Source organism: Notolabrus celidotus, chromosome 24 (assembly GCF_009762535.1).
Source record: "Notolabrus celidotus isolate fNotCel1 chromosome 24, fNotCel1.pri, whole genome shotgun sequence".
NCBI classification, from domain to species: domain Eukaryota; kingdom Metazoa; phylum Chordata; class Actinopteri; order Labriformes; family Labridae; genus Notolabrus; species Notolabrus celidotus.
Window position 1 is genome coordinate 8,635,129 of NC_048295.1, and position 18,443 is coordinate 8,653,571.

The 18,443-nt window shown below is 40.9% G+C and overlaps 1 protein-coding gene across 2 annotated transcripts in view; it reads right to left on the reverse strand.

Moving 5' to 3' along the window:
- The window catches only part of dmd (dystrophin), a 234,151-nt gene that overhangs the window by 199,843 nt on the left and 15,865 nt on the right, over positions 1-18,443 (reverse strand). Inside the window, exon 1 of one of the 2 annotated variants that reach the window (XM_034677505.1) lies at positions 4,919-5,301. The exons of the other annotated variant lie outside the window; for it this stretch is intronic. The gene's annotated coding sequence lies outside the window, so the exon portion shown is untranslated. Of the gene's footprint in view, positions 1-4,918; positions 5,302-18,443 lie in introns of those variants that run through there. 2 annotated transcript variants of the gene reach the window in all.

Genomic DNA, 18,443 nt, shown 5'->3' on the forward strand with positions numbered 1-18,443 from the left:
ATTCATGGTCCTAAGAGGAACCTGCATTGTTATCCACTGTTGGCATGATGTTGTCATATGTATTTATTGGTGAATCATTAAACTATCTATTTATTAAGTTTGGGATTATGGATTATACTGAATGGTTTATCAGCTAATTTGTTGCACCACGCTCAGGTTCCCTAGAAGATTTATCATCATTACTTTGGTGGTCTCCTAACTCCAGCTCCATTACAGGTCAACCTTTCATTTGTCTTGTACTGTGGTTGAACCAAATCTCCACCAGTCTCTATAACCCTGATTTAAAGGGTAATTGTGAGGAGCATTTCAAACATTATCATGACATTCCACAGCCTTGGTGCTAAAGTGCCTTATCAAAAATTAATCTACGGATGAATCAATAATTAAATTATTCTGCAGGTATGATGTGAATCTTGATGCACTGTAATTTGACATCACTGAGGCTGTACCTGCTACTGTTTCCACTCAAAATGTTTACGTGTGATGTGAATTTAATTCGAACACTATGGAAATAAGGTCAATGTGCCAAACTGTTGACCTCTGAAACTGCGTCAATAGTGACTCATGGAGTACCTGATTATCATGCAGTATTCTGGGTACTTTCATCACTCCGCTGTAACTACGTCTAAAATGAAATCCAGTCCAAACTAATACGTTTTGACTGACATATGGACTACTTCTTTTCAGAGCTTAATAAATAAAAACATTATTTTCTCCTGAGGAGAAAAAGAAACAGAAGAATTGACCTGAAGTAAAACACAAAGCTCTCAGAAACACAATAACAGTACACAAACACAGACCGACTCTCAGACAGGTCGGGGAGGGTAAATCTGAAAACACTGCCTTTATAATATCAAACGACTTCAACAAAGAGCAGAAGTGGCACATTATTTAAATGGGATGCATGTAGAATAACAGCCAGCTGACAGAAACGTTGATGTGATGCATGTTCCAACCACATAAACACTACTTCATGCCCAAGTACAGTCACTGCAGGGCATACGGGCAAGAAGAGTTCATAGAAAAAGCACTTGGCACACACATGAAACTTCCCTGTGGTAGAAAAAAAACACACACACTGTTTGAAATTACCAAGCTTTGGGGCTTTGAAGATTTCCCTCTCACACTGACATCACTCGTTAACTTTTTGGATTTAGTTGTGAATACTTAGATGCCCCTTTATTCCGGACACATCCCAATTCCGGGACACACTCCCTCACACACTCGCTCAGTGCCTGGGCCCAGCCTCTTCCTTCCTCCCCTTTTATCACCAGACGCTTGATCCACCATCCAACATCTCTCATAGATGTTATCATAGCAGCGTGAAAGGGATCTTACATCTCCCAGCCCTGCACAGACGACCTGAACGTTAATAAGCCTCACCTAAAACAGCCAGGCTCAGCTGGAGCAGCAGTGCCGCCAAAACCCCTCCACCGATCTGTGTTACAATCGCAGTGACAGCCCAGCAGAGAGGGCTACAAATGATGGGGAGTATGTGTTGTTTGTTTACTAGTCACGTTTGGCTCTCAGCCACAGGGCTACCGACGGAGAGGGACTCAGCTGCCTCAACAGCTAAGCACACAAGCCAGGGCTGAAGTGATGGTTTGGCTGTCCCTTGGGGACAAATTGCAACAATACTGATATGATCTTAACTCACCAACACTGAGTAAATACAGCAGCTTGGTCAGTGCTCCAATGTTTCAAAATATGATGATGTGGATGCTCCTTTAGCATTGCTCCTTGGTGCTACCATTATATAGTAGATTATGGTAAAAAGTGGCGTTAAAGCAAGATCATGATGAGTTTTTTTGTTATTATTATGCTAGTTAAGTCTTAGACAATGCAGTTAACACAACGTATGATAGTTACACAACTAACAAGGTATCACAGCACTCACTGAAGCCCAAATTATCTTATTGTAAACCTAACCAAGCAGCTTTGGTGCCAAAAAATGACCATACTGGGGTTGTGGTAGCAAAGCTTGCTACATCCTAATATTTGATATAGGTCCTTAGATGCTGTTTTTCAATTTGGCTAAAATTTAACATTGACTATCTAACCCAATGCAGCTATATTTTATTATTGCTTGGTAGTTTAGGCAGACGATGCATATTTAAAGTGGTACTAAAGTAACAGAATGTATTGATTTAAGGGGCGTATTAGTGGCTTTACATCAAACTTATTATCCATTTTCTTCTCCGCTGTGCACTATAACATAAGGTCCATCATTTTTTCATTCATACCAGGATAAAAATGAAAACAGCAGAATATAATGCACTACCTATTCAACATTAAAAGCATGAGACAAAGCTGCACTCTACTCCTGTTACATTTTTAATATCTACATCTTTCAAAGCTTACAAGTTGAGCTCCATATTTGTCGGTTTAATTTTACAACTCTTCCATAAATCATCTTTTCTTCATATCCGTTTGCTTCCTTAACGAGCACATTCCTCTGAAGTCCTATTGATTTCTTCCCATTTTAAACAACCTTTGGAAACATCTAGATGCGTATTTGCTTTATAAAAGATTTGTAATGTTTTGAAAGTCTTTGAATCATACAGCCTTCGTTTTTAAAGACCTCCCTCAAGTCAGAAAATATATTCCACCTCTTCTTCATTCACTCTGATGTTTGAGTACAGATTGATGTATGTGCACGGTGAGTTTTCACATAGCCAGCTGAAGGGGGGTAAAGTTTCTCAGAGCTCACCTTAAATCTCAACTGTACACCTTGATGCGCCTGAAGGATTTATGATATGGAACTTTTTGAAAGTGTGGTGTGAAAATGTAAAATGTGAAGTGTATATAAACTTAGATCATTTAAATACCTTGGGCCCAGCTGTTACACTCCTAAAACCAACATTATTTACATATTCATAGCTCTGGATTTATAATCAAAGACAAAGGGTGGACATTTTTATTGGTTTAAAAGAAGTCATAAAACTATTTGTGTAAAAACATTATGATGGATTTAGAGTTTGTGTTGTTAGGCATTAGTTAAAGGGCTCTTTAAACCACCAATGCTACATCATAAACCTTCACTTTAGTATAAATAATGGGTTTAAGCCACTGAGTTTGTTTCATATGGAAGTCTTTAACTCAAAAATCTGGTTTAACTTTGTTTTAAACATTATTTACATTAATATTTTGTGCTTTTAATCCATAATTTACCTCAAAAGTGTATCAAGAAAGATATTTTAATCCACTTTCTAATTTTTTACAGTGTTGTCATAGTCTTGGACAGAAGTCAAATGTGGTTACCAGATAAATCCATCATCCACAAACACTGTTATAAGTTATATTACATTAGATTATAATATATTACATTAAATGAAACTATATTATACATCCCCTTGAGCATTCAGTATGAGAGTTCTGTTTCTCCAATAGTCGACAGTGACTTTATAGTGTTCTTATGCTGCAGATTTTACACACTGAGAATTGTGACATCCTTTAAACATTGCTCTAGAGTAATACGCCTTTGATTCTTAAAAGTGGTTTTCCCACATTAAAGGTATACCTCAGTTTCAATGCTATATTCCTACAAAATGCCTTCTGTGTGTGTGTCTAAGTGAGGTCACTTAATAATCATTGTTCGTTCCATGGTTTAGAGTTATCTCGTTGTTCTTTATGTTATTTCAGTCCGTCTGGCATCAAAAGGCCTTAGGGAACTTTCAGAGTGGGTTTGCTGCTCAGTGGTGGGTTTATAGTAGCCTTATGGTACCTTCATGTATTTTCATCTACTTTGATACATGGGCCTATTATAACTGCTTTATCCCTGTGGGAGTTATAGTAAACCTGGGCAGGTCTATAGTGAGTTTTATGTGATCAAGCTTCCTTTGTGCTATTTCCATCTCCTGAGGTATTGCTGTAATATTCCCACTGGGCCTTATGGTGCTGTTTATTCCTAAAGTATCCCTCCATAAGCTGCTGTAGAAGCTTATTTTAATTGGCTGTCAGTCCACTTCTGATAATAAAAAATCTCACAGTCAGGGTAAGGGGGAGGGAGTCATATTTTGGGGGGCAAACGGGCTGTTCTGTTGAAGAGTTTATTAAATCCAGTTCAACCTTTATCTAGAAAGAGAAGCAGAGTGAGCTGTCATTGCCTCGTGTAAAGGGTAAACAAAACATGAGATAAAAAAAAAAGAAAGAGGGGAGTAGATACTGATAGTGTAGGCGAGACAGAGCACACGCACGCAGGCACACGCTCACACACACAGCTGAGTCTGGATGCCTTCAGGTGAAAGGCACACTCTCCCTCTCTTTGTATTTAACCACACTTAGGGAGCACTGAGGTCTGCTGATCAGATGTCGTGCCAAAAAGCCGGCATAAGACGAGGGGTGACCGAGCCTTTTCAGTGGTAGCTCCTAAACTGTGGAATGAGCTACCCACCCAAGTCAAAATGGCCCCCACCCTGGATACTTTTCAATCTTAAAACTCATTTTTACTCCTTGGCTTTTAATACAGCATGTAAGTTTGTGTTGGTCTCTGTTTGTCTTTTAATTTACTGTATTTTAAATGTTGTTGTTATTTACTTCTTTGTTGTGCAGCACTTTGGTAACATTGTTGTTTTTAAACTGTGCTATATAAATAAAATGGATTGGATTGGAACACATGTCAATGAGCTGATGAGGAAGCAATTTATCAATTTATAATGCAATGACCAGACCAGACCAGACACACGCACTGTATGCTGAGGAATGCCATCTCCTGCACCATGCTGTCATGAGTTTATTACCATGGGTGTTAAGAGCTGCAGAAATTCCCCAAACTCACTCACACATGTCTGCCTCTGTGCACAGGTGCTCTCAAGACCTGCATGTTAGCTCAGGCTTGTTTGGTTGAAATAACCTGCGAGCAAAAAGCAGGGAAAGGCATACTTCTTCAACTGGGGGAGCACTTATTCCAGGGTCTTACCTGAAAACGTGCCATTCTAGCAGCTTGCCATCTTAATCCCGGTGAGCCGAGCCGGGCTGAGCCGCTCTGGAGCTCGGCACAGCTGAACAGGTGAAGTGGTCTCCTAAATCCACAAAATAAGGACGTGCGTAATAACAGACCCTCTGGCTATCCAGGTGCTCGCGCGGAACACGACGGCTGCAGGTGCGCGTTCAGAGCGTGCGTCCACGAGCCAGCAAAGGAGGCTTCAGTGAACAAGTGTGTCCAAGTGCTGCGGTCGTTACTCCGTGCGCTGTCACTCACAAATAGTCCCGGTGTTTCAGAGCCTCCCGGTGCCGCTAACAGAGCGGCCGAGACTCCTCCTCCTCCTCATCCTCCTCCTCCGGCGGCGGTGCTCTCACCGTCTGGCGAGGTCCGGTGTTAAACAGGCAAAGTCTCTCTCTCTCTCCCTCTCTCTCTCTCCTGCTGTTTCTCCCCCCTCTCTCTGTCATCAGAGAACGACAAGCTGAGTCTAAAACTCCACCGTCAATACAGTTAATAGTGGCTCTGCTGTGGTGCCACACTGTGATAATGTAGTTATACAAGAAGTGTCCTACAAGTGCTGCGTTCACAACTTTAGTCAGTCAAGTTTCAGCTGCCTGGACTCCCTAACGTAAAAAAGACACTTTAAAATTTAAAGGAGCGGTATGCAATTTTTAAAAACAACTCTCAGAAGCCCCGCCCCCAAAAATCATGACACTCCTTTTAAGGAAAACCACTCTACCAACTTATTAAAAGTGAGCAAAAGGTGGAATTTTACTTTTAACTGCAAAGCATGTCAGTGAACAACAGTATTGTGCAGTCTACTACGGAAGCCCAAGGGGGACATGCATCTACATATTTACATAATCCATATTTCAGTGATAATAAGTTCATTGGGGCTGTTTTCCAAGATCTAAGGTGTTTTTTTTTTTCAAGTTATTTAAAAATAGAACATTTTATCCATTATAGTAAGAAATATCAACAAAAATAGTAGCTAAAATTGAAATAAAACCTTGAATATATAAAGTGTAATGAGTTTTCTGCCTTTCTTTTTGCCTGGTGACTCCTAAGTTTAGGGTTAGTGACCAGTTAATTATCAAAAGCATCAGTAGCAGTAAAAACACACCCACATGCTCATATAGGTAGGCTAATTTTCTGCAGACCAGCTAAATGAAGCCACATTAAATCACTTTGAGGGACAGTGGGGGTCGCAAGTCTTTGGCACCTGTGTTTTAGGGGTCGCAGGCTGAAAAGTTTGGGAACCCCTGGCTTAGATTGCCAGAAAAGTATCCTGTTGTCAAACGAAAACAAGCTTTGTTACCTTCAGATAACAAGCAAAGTAAGTAAGGTCTTAAGAACTCATTATGTAAATACAACACCAAAAGTTCCAATTATCCCAGGAAGTTAAAGTAAATTAAATATGTGGCTGTGTGTCCACTCAGGGCTTCCATACAGTCAGCTTGAAGCCACTTAATTTGGTAGCTTTATACAGAGCCTGGGCTGTTTCAAAACGACTGCTAATGGACCGTTCAGACATTTTAATTTAATTTGACCAGAAGGATATTGGATTAGAATTGCATTTGTCCACCTTTTGTTGAACGACCTCGAAGTAGATTGCTCAAAATGAAAAACAAAATCTTGGCAAGTACAGTAATCACTGCCTCAGAAGTGCATGGGGATACTCAGGCGATTTGGTGTGGCACTTTTAAAAGATAAAGAAAACAAGTCAAAGTAGACAGAAATGCTTTATCCGACAATTCCCATAATGCATCCTTCTTTGGAGTATCATGCTATAGTCCAGCCTGTTAACAACACAGGCTTTCATTTCACTCTCTCACTTCTTACACACTTATATAAGAAGATTTGTCTCTCAGTTGAAGACAGCGAGCAGCAGTACAATCAGCCATTATGGGCCTGAGTTGCTTCCCTACAGCGAGGAACCAGAAACATCTCTCAGCAAAGTTAATGCTTCATCTATCAGTTTTATGGGCGATTTTTGGACAGGATTTGATATCAGAATCATTTCAGAATGAAAACATTCTGAAGACAGCTCATCAGCTTGACTGATGATGCTTTGACTTTAATGAAAAATTAAATAAATCCCAGTTCCCTCTGTTCTTCTTTTTGGTAAGCTGAAAACTCAGCTTGTTATTCTATGGCTTGGTGATGGATGCTGTTCATTCCAAAAACATAGAAGACTGCATTCTCTTAAGTGTTGTAATTTGTGAATGATTGTCTTCACATGGTTGGTGGTTTATAATCAACCATCATTGGGCTAAGTTCTGTTCACAATCATTCAGAGAGAGTGGGTGTTCATGTTTTTTAAAGGATAAATACCTCTTTTTGAAAAATCAAGCCTTTCATTTGTTTGGAGGGGTGGAACAAATTGCAGCCGACCACATGCAAGCTGTTATTTTCACAGGCCAATTTCACCCTTGCTAAATTCCTAAAATATATGTGTCCAGTGTTGTCTGTTGACTTTGAACCACTGCTTCTGCTTTCAGCGCTCAGAAACATTCATCAAAACCAAAGAGAGCAGAGTATGATTTTGAAATATCCAAATGAGATGAAACTTAAATGAGGGACAATTATCACGCTTAAAGATCTTCACTGTGGTGACTTGATCTCTGCTCCGCTTTGCAAAGTGTATTTTGCTACTCATGAATAGAATATCAGCTCATTTCCTGATGGGTCATCTAATTCACGACAGGACTGAGAGCTCATCAGACACATGCACCTTCCACAGACACACAAAACTCAGAAAACAATAATTGTTGGGTTTTATCTGGAACATATTTCATGCAGATCTTTGTACAGGTGGACCTAAATAATCCAAATCACAACCGTATCAGAGATGTGTAAAGTTATGTCCAAAGCTAACGTACTTAAGCAGGCACAGGGATCATAAGGAGGTTAGCAGTGACAGAAATTAGAATCTGTGTTCATAGCTAACATGTAACTTTAATGGCCGGTGTACTTCAGTCCAGGGCACATTGCCTTTGTTTTTTATGACGTAGAACAAATGTTAAATCACATTTTTTCTTACATACCAAATAAAGCTGCTATTCTCTGCTCGTACACTTTGCCAAACATTACACATTATTGGGCTTTTGGGGTTAAGCAGTTAAAAAGCTGTTACAGCGTGAGGCTTGTGCTGCCAAGTGTGTACTTAATCATTATTTTAAATTGCACTGCAAGACTCTTTATAATTAAAACAGTGAAGCAGGCTCATTTACTTTTTTTTTTTCGTTTGACAGTTACAATGAGAAGAAATAAAAAGGGGCCATATGGAAACATTAAAAGCATAAAAAAAAACATAACTCCTGCTGTATAATTGGGATGTTTCCTGCTTTAAGATGTTGGGGAGTCGTTGCTGTGCACAACACCATTACTTTACTTAGAAATTACAATAAAAAGAAACATTGTGATAATATTGTATTGACTTGGGCATTGTTGATGAAAAGAAAGAAAACACACAAATTAAAGTAATACCACCAGGGCTGTATTTCATTAATACACTATTGAATGAGTAAAAGTTTAAGGAGCAGATCCAAAAGGTGAGAAAACTATCCAAGGAGTTAGTTCTACCGATTAATCTAAGCAGAATATCTTGTTAACTTTGTAAACTCTGGTCCAATTTGGGGTGAATTAAACAATAAAGCATGGTACGCTCTGTGGGCGGGGCTAACTTGTAATTGAAACTCAATAACAATCTGTCAATTAAGAGAGGTAGCAACCAAAGACTGTATAAGAAGAAGGCACAACTGCTCCCCAGAAGTGAAACCAAAAAGTTTAAAGCTCCCTCTGGTGGCCTGCTGCAAAAGCAGAAAGTAATAAAGCCGCCGCCTCCTCCATATGAACAGATGGAACATGGGGCCAACTCGAAAATTCAAATACAAGCCATATACATTTTCCTGAAACATATTTTCTGTCACTATAGTTAGTTCTTATTATGTTGAATTATGTGCAAGTGTTTCTTTTACATAGAAGTTTAGTTTTACTTTGTTATTTGATGCTAAAAAGAGAGGATGTGACTCTTTTAAGACGTCATGATTGACAGCTCTGTCCACAAATGGAGGCACCTGTTGCATCTTTTACTAGTTAAGCTGAGTAGAGAAGAAACCATGACAAGAAACATAAAGAACACTTACTAACTTTCTATAATTGTGAGTGTCCATTGGTGATGTCCAAGTGTAGCTCAACGTAATAGCATGTCCTACATTAGGAGAAAGTTTGACCCTAAATAAATTCCAGTTATATTTCACTCAAAATGTATGTGTCAAAAACCAGAGAGTGATATTCAAACATTACATCAAGGATATAAGACAGGAACATTGTCCCAGTTACGAGTCTAACAGGTCACATTCCTATTTCACGCCATAAATCAAAAACAAATCAGTATTTTAAATAACGCCCTGTTCTCAAAATTACAAACTGTAATGGCAGACAGATAAAACTTAACATGGAAGTGATGTAAAAACTCAGACGCTGCGGGCTACAGCATTATCAGATCTATGGGCAGCCTCACACTGAAGGATTTTGGGTAGAAATCTCATTCCATGTGATTCATTCTTTAATGTGCGTCTTCCCCTGCCTGCTCCTGTGCCACATAAACACTATATATTTAACACTGGGAATGAATATTGAATGAAGACATTTGCATTTTGCCTATTAGAGGATCCCTCCTAAGGTGATAACAGCAGAAAGAGTGTTAATGCGTATCCTCCGTGTGTTACAGCAGGAGGAGCGGCCATTATTCACAGACCTTGATGAAGGCCGGGAGGATGGAGCTGTTTTGTCTGCAGTGGGAATAAAGCTATCCGTCATATAAAACTAGTTCTGTCAAGTGCGGTCTTATCTGGTGGACATTAAACTTCACTGACAGGATAATGCACTGACTGGTCGGAGTGCTGTGGACTGTGTGGCCGCAGACCTCCCCTGGTGACTGTGAAGTCATCAAAAACCCCAGAGACAAAGTTAGGAGCACTCCACACCTCGGGTAAAGATGTGTTGTTGTTTACAGCAAGGGGACTGAAGGTTAAATCACACACATTCACACCTGGGAAAGTCCTAGTATAACATCATGGATCCACTGGTTTCTGAGCAGAGCCGCTGCGCCTGCAGAGTGTGAGGCGTTCTGGTCAAGGTTGTGGAGGACAGACTGTCTCTCTTTTACGGTTACTGTCCAGATGTTTCCAGCTGATTAGCCCCGACAATAGTCCATTAGCTCCACTTCAGTTCAACCAGCTACAGCATTAGGATGCTGTGTGCACGTTAATGCATCTGCAATGATGACCCATTAATAATAAATCATATACCTCTCTTAAAGGGGTACTTTTACTTTTTCTAATTTCAGTTCGCTCACTCAGGGACACAAGGAACAACCTAAAACATCAAAACCTTGAAAGTTGATGAAGTCAACATTTTAGCAAACAAAATCACCATTTATTCAACTGTTCAATATGTCTACTTGGTTCATTTTGCCCGAATAAATGCCCCACTTATTGCTCCATTTTTGGTCTCCACCACCCCCAGAAATATTATCTTGCTTCTAAACGCTTGTAGCAAATTATGATGTTAATTTATCTTTAATAATTTGGGTTATTTATGCAATGATACTTCTGTCATTCAACTTTAAATATTTCATTTTAGTATATCCTCCTATAGTCACAAGAAATTGCTATAAACATTAGAACCTTAACCTTAATATAAACCAGAGGAAGTTGCTACGGCAATCACGTCATTTCTTTGTCTACTTGATGAACTATAGCCTGAAAACTACTTTATTTTTGCTCCATTTTGGTCTTCACCAACTTCCTTGATAAACTAAATGTCTAGTATTGGAGCCAGATGGTTGTGTATTTGTGTCAACCCGCCACACATGCAAGAATAAAAGACTTAACATTGATTTTGATGTCAAGGGAACTTAAAGTAAAGAAGTTCAGCACTTCTTTCATCCCTGCTCTTAGGTAACAAACTGCCACTTCATCAGATTCTTAGTAAAAATTAACAAGGCCTGTAATATCAAGTCCAATTTGAGCATTCCCGTGTTGGATATGCTGTCACTAACATCAGATTTTTAGGCGTTAAACTGGGTCTTAATGAAATGGAAAGTGACATGGAGGGAGGAAGAAAGGCAGGTTGAACTTTAGTAACCCCCACAGGGACAGCGCTGCTCCAAACTGGAGGAATTAGTTGTTGAAATGTTGAAGCAAGACTTCAGTGCCATATTAGCAAATTGATAGTACAGACAGTCACTGGAGCTCCCGAGGGTGGTCATTATGAGTGCGAGAACTTGAGAAACTAATGCAGGTAAGTTTGAGTGAGATGATTCCCAAACATGTGTTTGTTAAATCTATGGAAATCACACAGATGGAAGCCAAACATCTCCAGTAGGTGGATCCATTTGATGTAGTTTCCATGTGACCGTCCACACTGCTGAGGTCTTTGATTCCTGATAACACAAAGACTTGAAATGTGGTCATTTTGCCAAAACAATCCCACTGTCAGAAGAAATGTCATTGTGAAGCAGCAAGTGTCCCCTACCTAACATTACCTGGGTAATAAATTCAATAAAACCCTGTGTATCAACAGCCAAAAACACAACTTGAGCAAGAATCATCAAGGCTTGGGGATATTTGTGCCACAATTAATCATCTCTCTCTTTTTTTTATAAAGGTATTACTTTAAATCCCAAAGCATCCAGCGCCAGACTTTAACAGTGAGAGCCAGCATCAATCAACTTCTCTGACAGAGTGCCAATTTTATCTCTCGAAAACACTCCCTCAAGTGAGATACAAAGCACACCAAACAAAAGACGGATGAAAAGGGCTGGGGCACAGACAACCGCTTAAGTGAAAATATTCTGCCGCCAGAACACACCTGTCCGCTCCCAGCGTGGTTCAAGCCTTTTCAGTCGGTAAATCAGGGATGAAGATGAAGACAAATACATTGTGTTACAGTGGATTTGAGTGGCTCCTCTACACCTGCTGCGTTTGTAATGCACCTATTTCTTGGTTGATTTACTTGCTGCTGAATATTCTGTTCTTCGTTCTGTGTAGCCACAGACTTTGGATTTCTTCCTGAATGGAATGCTTTGTGAAAATAAAACTGGCAGATCTGTTGAAGTGAACAATATGTGGGTCAGAATCAGACCAAAGCAGATTTTAAAAACAAGTCAATCGGAGAAGCCATGAGGGATGACTTGATTAGGTCACAAAAATGAAGGAAATATGAGCACCCCATCCATTGGTGGCGGTCGCCATGTTGGAAATACTGACTCAAACTAGCAAGAGGAAAAGAGATGGAGCCCAGCTAAAGGTTACACCCACACCTTATCTTTACACCTCTTCTTTCAATGCAAAGCTCCATCTATGTCCAAGTATGAGATGTACACATTGTTTCCACATGGCTCTCATTAATATTCTCCCTGCATGTGACCTGTAGCTCCATAGTGGAGCCACTAACCACATAATGAAACCTGACATGAGACAGGACCTGTGCTGAAACCGTGCAGGGTTTTGTTTCGCCGACCTCCTGGGGGCAGGTCGGCCCCTGAAGTGGGAGAGGATTACCAATAACCGGAGGGCAGCTGGTCTGATCTCCGGCGCTTGCCTGGAGGTTGTAGTAGTGCAGCTTGGATCTGGGGGATTGGACTGAGTCTGGGTTTTTCATCTGTAATGCCCACCGCGGCCTCTGATCAGCCCTGGAGCGAGCCGCTGAGCCAAAAATTGCTCCAAGGATGCTGCAGACCCTGCTCTCTGCTGGGTTTGATGAAACTCTTGTGTGTTCAGGGCTACGTGTGTGTGTGTGTATCTCGCCTGGTGGGATGCTTCAGATGACACAATCTGAATACCATGTGTCCTGTGATGTCCTGTGACGTCTTCTGTATTCCTGTGTCATCCCCTGCTCCTGGCCTGAAGTGTTTTTCTGTGACTGTACTGTAATTATCCCTCAGCAGACCTGGGAATACATAATACTATTCTGGGCTCGCTTGCTTTTGCCAGCCTCACGCCTGCCAAACCTGTAAGAGCAAAACAAAATCCTGCAACACAGTTCATCCTCCCCAGCAGCTGAGTAAGTCTGCCTACATGACACACAACCCCGTGTTGGGTTGGCGCGTCCTCAGCTTGCAAGCATATGCCTTTATTTACAGCGATCGCCGGCGTCATTAAGCGCCGCCATTACTCAGCCAGGACGGGAAATGGCAGGGATCCTGCTCGGTCATTGGCTGGGGCACCTCGTTAAGGGCTTTTGATTGGTTTCAGGATGACCTCCCCGTGTGTGTCAGTGTGTGTGAGAGGGTGTGTGTGTGTGCGTTGGCAGGGGGTGACAGATAGGAACACAGCCGGACCAGCTGGCTGAAAATCACCGCAATCTGTTGTGTAGTTTATCTGGCTCGGGTACACACACAACACACACAAGTAGGCGCACACAGGAAGCACTCTTACAGTAGCTAAACACTTGATTATTAAAAACATATTACGCATAAAGAGTGTCGATTAAACGATTATAATCAGAATAAAGTAACCAGGAATCAAAACAGATAACTTCAATCAGAGAAAGCGCACGAATATGAAGGTAATTTAAAAAGCCTGGAGCATGGATCACCATAAAACATAAATAACACTCACAAGAAACAGACTGATTTGTGTAATTTGGCTCAAACCGCAGCAATTCACACTCCTCTTCCGTGCCCTGGCGAAACCGCTGGTGTGTGTCCTCTCTCCTTCTCCCTCTCTCCGCAGAGAGGCAAAAAACCATTTGCAGGTCATTAAAATAATTTATTACAATTCTCAATATTCTCTTAATTAAAATTCACTTATCGCAGTTGGGGACTTGAGAGCAGGGCCATTAAGGAGACGGTTCTCCAGAGTGTATGTATAGGAATGTGCAGGCGAGTGTGTGTGTGTGTGTGTGTGTGTGCATGCAGCATGTGTGTGTTAGCGCAACACCTGAGTGTGTAGGTTAATGTATGAAAGCCACCTGGGCATGCTTTTCAAAATAGGGGCGATTAATCACTGGCTTTCTTGATTAGAGCATACAGAGGGATCATTCATTTAAGAGTATAATAAAGGTCTGCTGCAGGTCATCTCTTCAACGTATACAACAGACGTGGACGCTACACATGAGGCTTTTTTCAACCAATGAGGGATGCATTATTATCTGCCGAAACTATATAATCCACTACATGTAGTCAAAGTGAGCTGAAATGCTGTATGCAGATGATACAACGAGTCGAACATGAACATGAGACTTCCACTGCAACACTCTGATCATGTATCTACAGAGAGATGTCACGTTAACTGAAACTTTTCATCTTTGTTGGACGTTTTTTGAATGAGCGGTGTTCTGCACACATTGGTGTCGCCCAAAAAAGGGCTTCCTGACAGCAAAGCTAAAAAATGGCCAAATGCAGAGTTGCTTACACCGACTTCAATGTTTCGGTTAGACTCCAGCAGTCGATAGCATAGCCTCCCAGTTCACCTGCAGGTTTCTCAACAAAGGGGCGGAGCTAACCGGCATCCCATCACTATTGTGAATTCCCTTATTCAACCCAACTCTTAAAAATATGTGTAAAATTGAACTTTCTCTTTAAACTGCATTTCAACCAATCGACAGGTGATGGGATTGTCAATGAAAGGAGGCACATGACGTCAAAAGAGTGGTATCTGGCCTCTGTTCAGATCTACATAAGCCCAAAGGGGTCTTGATCACATGGTTGATAGATAGGGAAAAACTGTATGAGTAAGGCTCCATGCATGGAGGAGTCTTCCATCCTAAGTGCTGATTAAAGTTGATTTGAAAAACCCAGTCCTTCAATCAACTCTTCAAGTCTTTCTCTGAAGCGTTTTGACTCCCTGTCCACTCTTCATCCGAATTACTTATTCCACTTGTGCTGCGTCATGAGCACTTCTGCTTAGCCTTGAGTTCTCTGTATCAGCAGCTCACAAAAAGTCGCCTCAGGCAAACACTCGGCTGCAATTTCTATCACGAGCGCCCTGAACTAAGTTTCTGAGATAGAGCAGCTCCACAGTGGAGGCTGGAATCTGATGCTCTGCCCTCTCTCTCTACACACACTGCTAAACACTGTAGCCATGTGTCAGCTCCAGCTGCCTTCAGGCTCTCAGGGAGCTTTTGGGGAGGCGCCCAAGTTGCCAAGAGCCTCTGCGCCTACTGTATTGTATCCTGGCTGCAGTTGCTATGGCATCTGTATTGTCCCGCTGCCAGCAACGATAAATGTATGCATGTTTCCCGCCGAGAGCGCTCCCGCAGAGGGCGGAGTCATTAGCTTAATGAGCGGTGCATTAATGACACACGGATTCAGACAGAGAGTGTTCGCACTGTGGACACACACATCCGGAAGTACAGGAACACACACTCACACACACCCATGTTGTGATTACATGCTTTTTAACTCAGAGCAGCTTGATGAACTGTTAGTCAGCTAAAACAATCTGTCTTTTCACGCAGTAGTTTGCACATGTGTGCTGGTCCTGCTGGGAGTCCGTGTGTGTGTGTGTGTGTGTGTGAGTGTGTGGGATACAGTCGACTGAAAGGAATAAAGGGAGAGATTACAGCGGAAGGCCTTAGTAATCTACTCCAGTGATGTTTGATTAAACTAACAAGCCAGGGGGACTTGAGATCACTGTCAGCGCCGAAACGTTCCCAAGCTGGTCGACAAAATAAAAGCCTGTTTGAATCCACTCGTACGATCGCCCCGAGGAACACAACCCACGAGCTAATCCAATCCTTCTGTTTGTTTACTTATTAAAGACTTGTACAACCCTGCCCTGAGTGATATAATCCTGCGGGTAATTTAATTGTGAGTTTTTGTTTACTTATTAAAAGCATTCTCACTCGGAAAAAACCTCGGCCCGGCGAGCAATTAACCTGCCTGAGATCCACGCGACAGCCTCCAGTCAGGCCCACTGTGCTGTGATAATACCCTCGCTATTGTACGTCTCTGGGATCATTTAGATGCATTAACTCACTCCTCTGTAGAAATGTGATAATTGGAATTGCTATTATTAGAAGTAACAGTCCACCAGCAGTCTTCTGCAGTGGTTTAATTAATGCAATAAGCGAGTACCTGGGTACAGACTGAATTACACTCATGGGTTTGATGAACAGATTTCTGTGCTTCACTGTACTTTGAAACATCTGAGGCGGTCACGTTGAGTAAAGATTCTCAGGCTTGTTCTCTTCTTCTATCAGATATCTTACAAATTAAACTCCACATTACTTAAGGCAAACTTTTTGTATTTAAAGCTGCAGTAAGGAACTTTTAGTTTGTGTTGAGTTTGGCGCCCCCTGTGGACAAAGCAGGACATGTTTTCCCTTGATGTTGTCCTGTACATATAGTTGTGTATTTTTAAAGTGTGGTCGTGGACTACTAATTTAATGAGAGTAAGAATGTGCCTCTCCTCTGCTAGCTTGTGATGTAGCTTAATCTCATTATTTAAATGGTTACCTTTGAGTGAACACACACAAGGACAACTAAGGACACAAAGCTGCTTCAGCGTTTGATTTTCTAGCAATTTGCAATATTTTCAACAGGGATCCAGTTGTTCTCCTAAATGGTAATCATGAAAAACACTGAGTCTTTGCACAATATTGAGAATTTGCATAAAAACAATAACAAAAAGTCTTTGACAATTGTTTCCTTTTATGTCAGAAAGTAGCACACTTCTAAAACTTTGACATATGATGGATTGACAGATGACAACAAATGCCAGTCAAAATTATGTAGAGAATTTTGGAGTTTGTATTTTGTCCTTTTTTGCCATTCTAACAAAGCAAAGTGAGTCTTTTAGCTCAAGAGACAGTGGAATATAACTACAACACACAGTAGGAGTCCCAAAAAGTGGCTTTTGTAGTATCTATCTACTATTATTACCTGGCATGGTTCAATAAGTCCTCTATTAAAGCCAAACATGACATGAATAAACCTCTTTTAATATTCTACAGGACTTTAAAAGTACTTCTTTCTTTTCTTCTTTTAATGCTGATCAAAGACAGAACCCCCAAAGTGGCATTGAATTACACTACAAAAGCATACAATGTATTCAAACAACCTGAGGGCTAATTAAATTGTTAATTGTCTCAAATTAAAGGAATATTTTATTCACTGAAATGTGCCTACAACCCTGGTTGCCTAAGCAGCGAGACTTAAAGCTGCTCTAATTTGGGACCACAAAGGCAAGTAAACATCTATCACTGCAGTCAACATGTTTAGAATGACAATTAATACCATAATAAGGCTTAAGGAGTGTGTGTGTTTTAAAGTAATAGTTTGAGTTTGGGAAGATTGATACTACTCCAATAACATTTTAATGTTGAACCAATATCTTTTTTACATGTCAGTCAAATGGCTATAAGCAATGTTAAATCTCAGTCATAGTAATGGGTATAACAAGCAGCACATCACATCCAGTGTTGAAAAGTGAAGCCAATGCAAGCCGGTTAAACATCTAGCAACACAACTAAGTTCCTACAACTACCTTAAAACATCCATGAAGCTTAAATATTACATCAAATCTGATTATGTTGTAGTAACTATAGAAGAAAGGATTCCCAGTTATACTGAACCACATTTTCACATGTTGCAGTATCCCCTCTCATGGTGTTCCCACTCTATGATCCATTCTTTGCTGATGTCACTTGCTGCGATTCAGTTTTGGCACCACAGTCCCCACGACAAATTCATGTGCTCCTGGCAAATCTGGCAATACTGAGCCTCAACTTGATCCCTGAAATTAATCCGACAATTCCAAGCTGACACTGCATCTGTTGGCCACATGTTGCTAAGTGCTGAAGGCAATTATTTCCATTAAAAAAACTAATCACAACACCTGGATTCCATTTTTTTGGGGTGTCACAGTTGTGTGGAGAACAGCAGTATTTGCATTTTTGTCCCTTTGTTGTTGCTGAGTGTTAGATCCAGTGTGTCACAAGACTAAAGCCACTTAATAAATTTAATTCCAGCTTAAAGGAGTGTAAACAAGTCAACTAACAGTCTATCAGGCCCTGCAGCTAGAAAAATGACCAGCCAAGTGAAACTAGCTCATTAAGACGAAATTCTGATTGAACTGCACTTCTGCCCTGGTCAAATTAAATCTAATGGAGTAAACTGAGCAAGACAAGCAGCACACTTGAATTAGAAGGTCTCTAATTAAGCTCAACCCACTCTGCAAAGATGTGCAAATAATCAATGATAGAAAAACACATGAACCAAGCTGCTGCTTTGGATATTAGTGCCTAAAATGGTGATTGATATGGAGCGGTGTTTATGTAAAGGCTGAATATAAATGACAGTAATTTAGCTCCCCATCCAGCGCCTAGTCTTAAATTTCACCCGGCTCATAAACGTTATTTAAATCAATTGATAGAAGACAACAGATGGAGAATGTCTCAGGAGGGAGGGGGAGACGCTGCGATGTTTCCACACAGCCATAAAGTTCTACGACTCTCGGGTTGCATTTCTGAAACTGTAAGTCAGGATCCAAAAGGGAGCAGGCGCTGG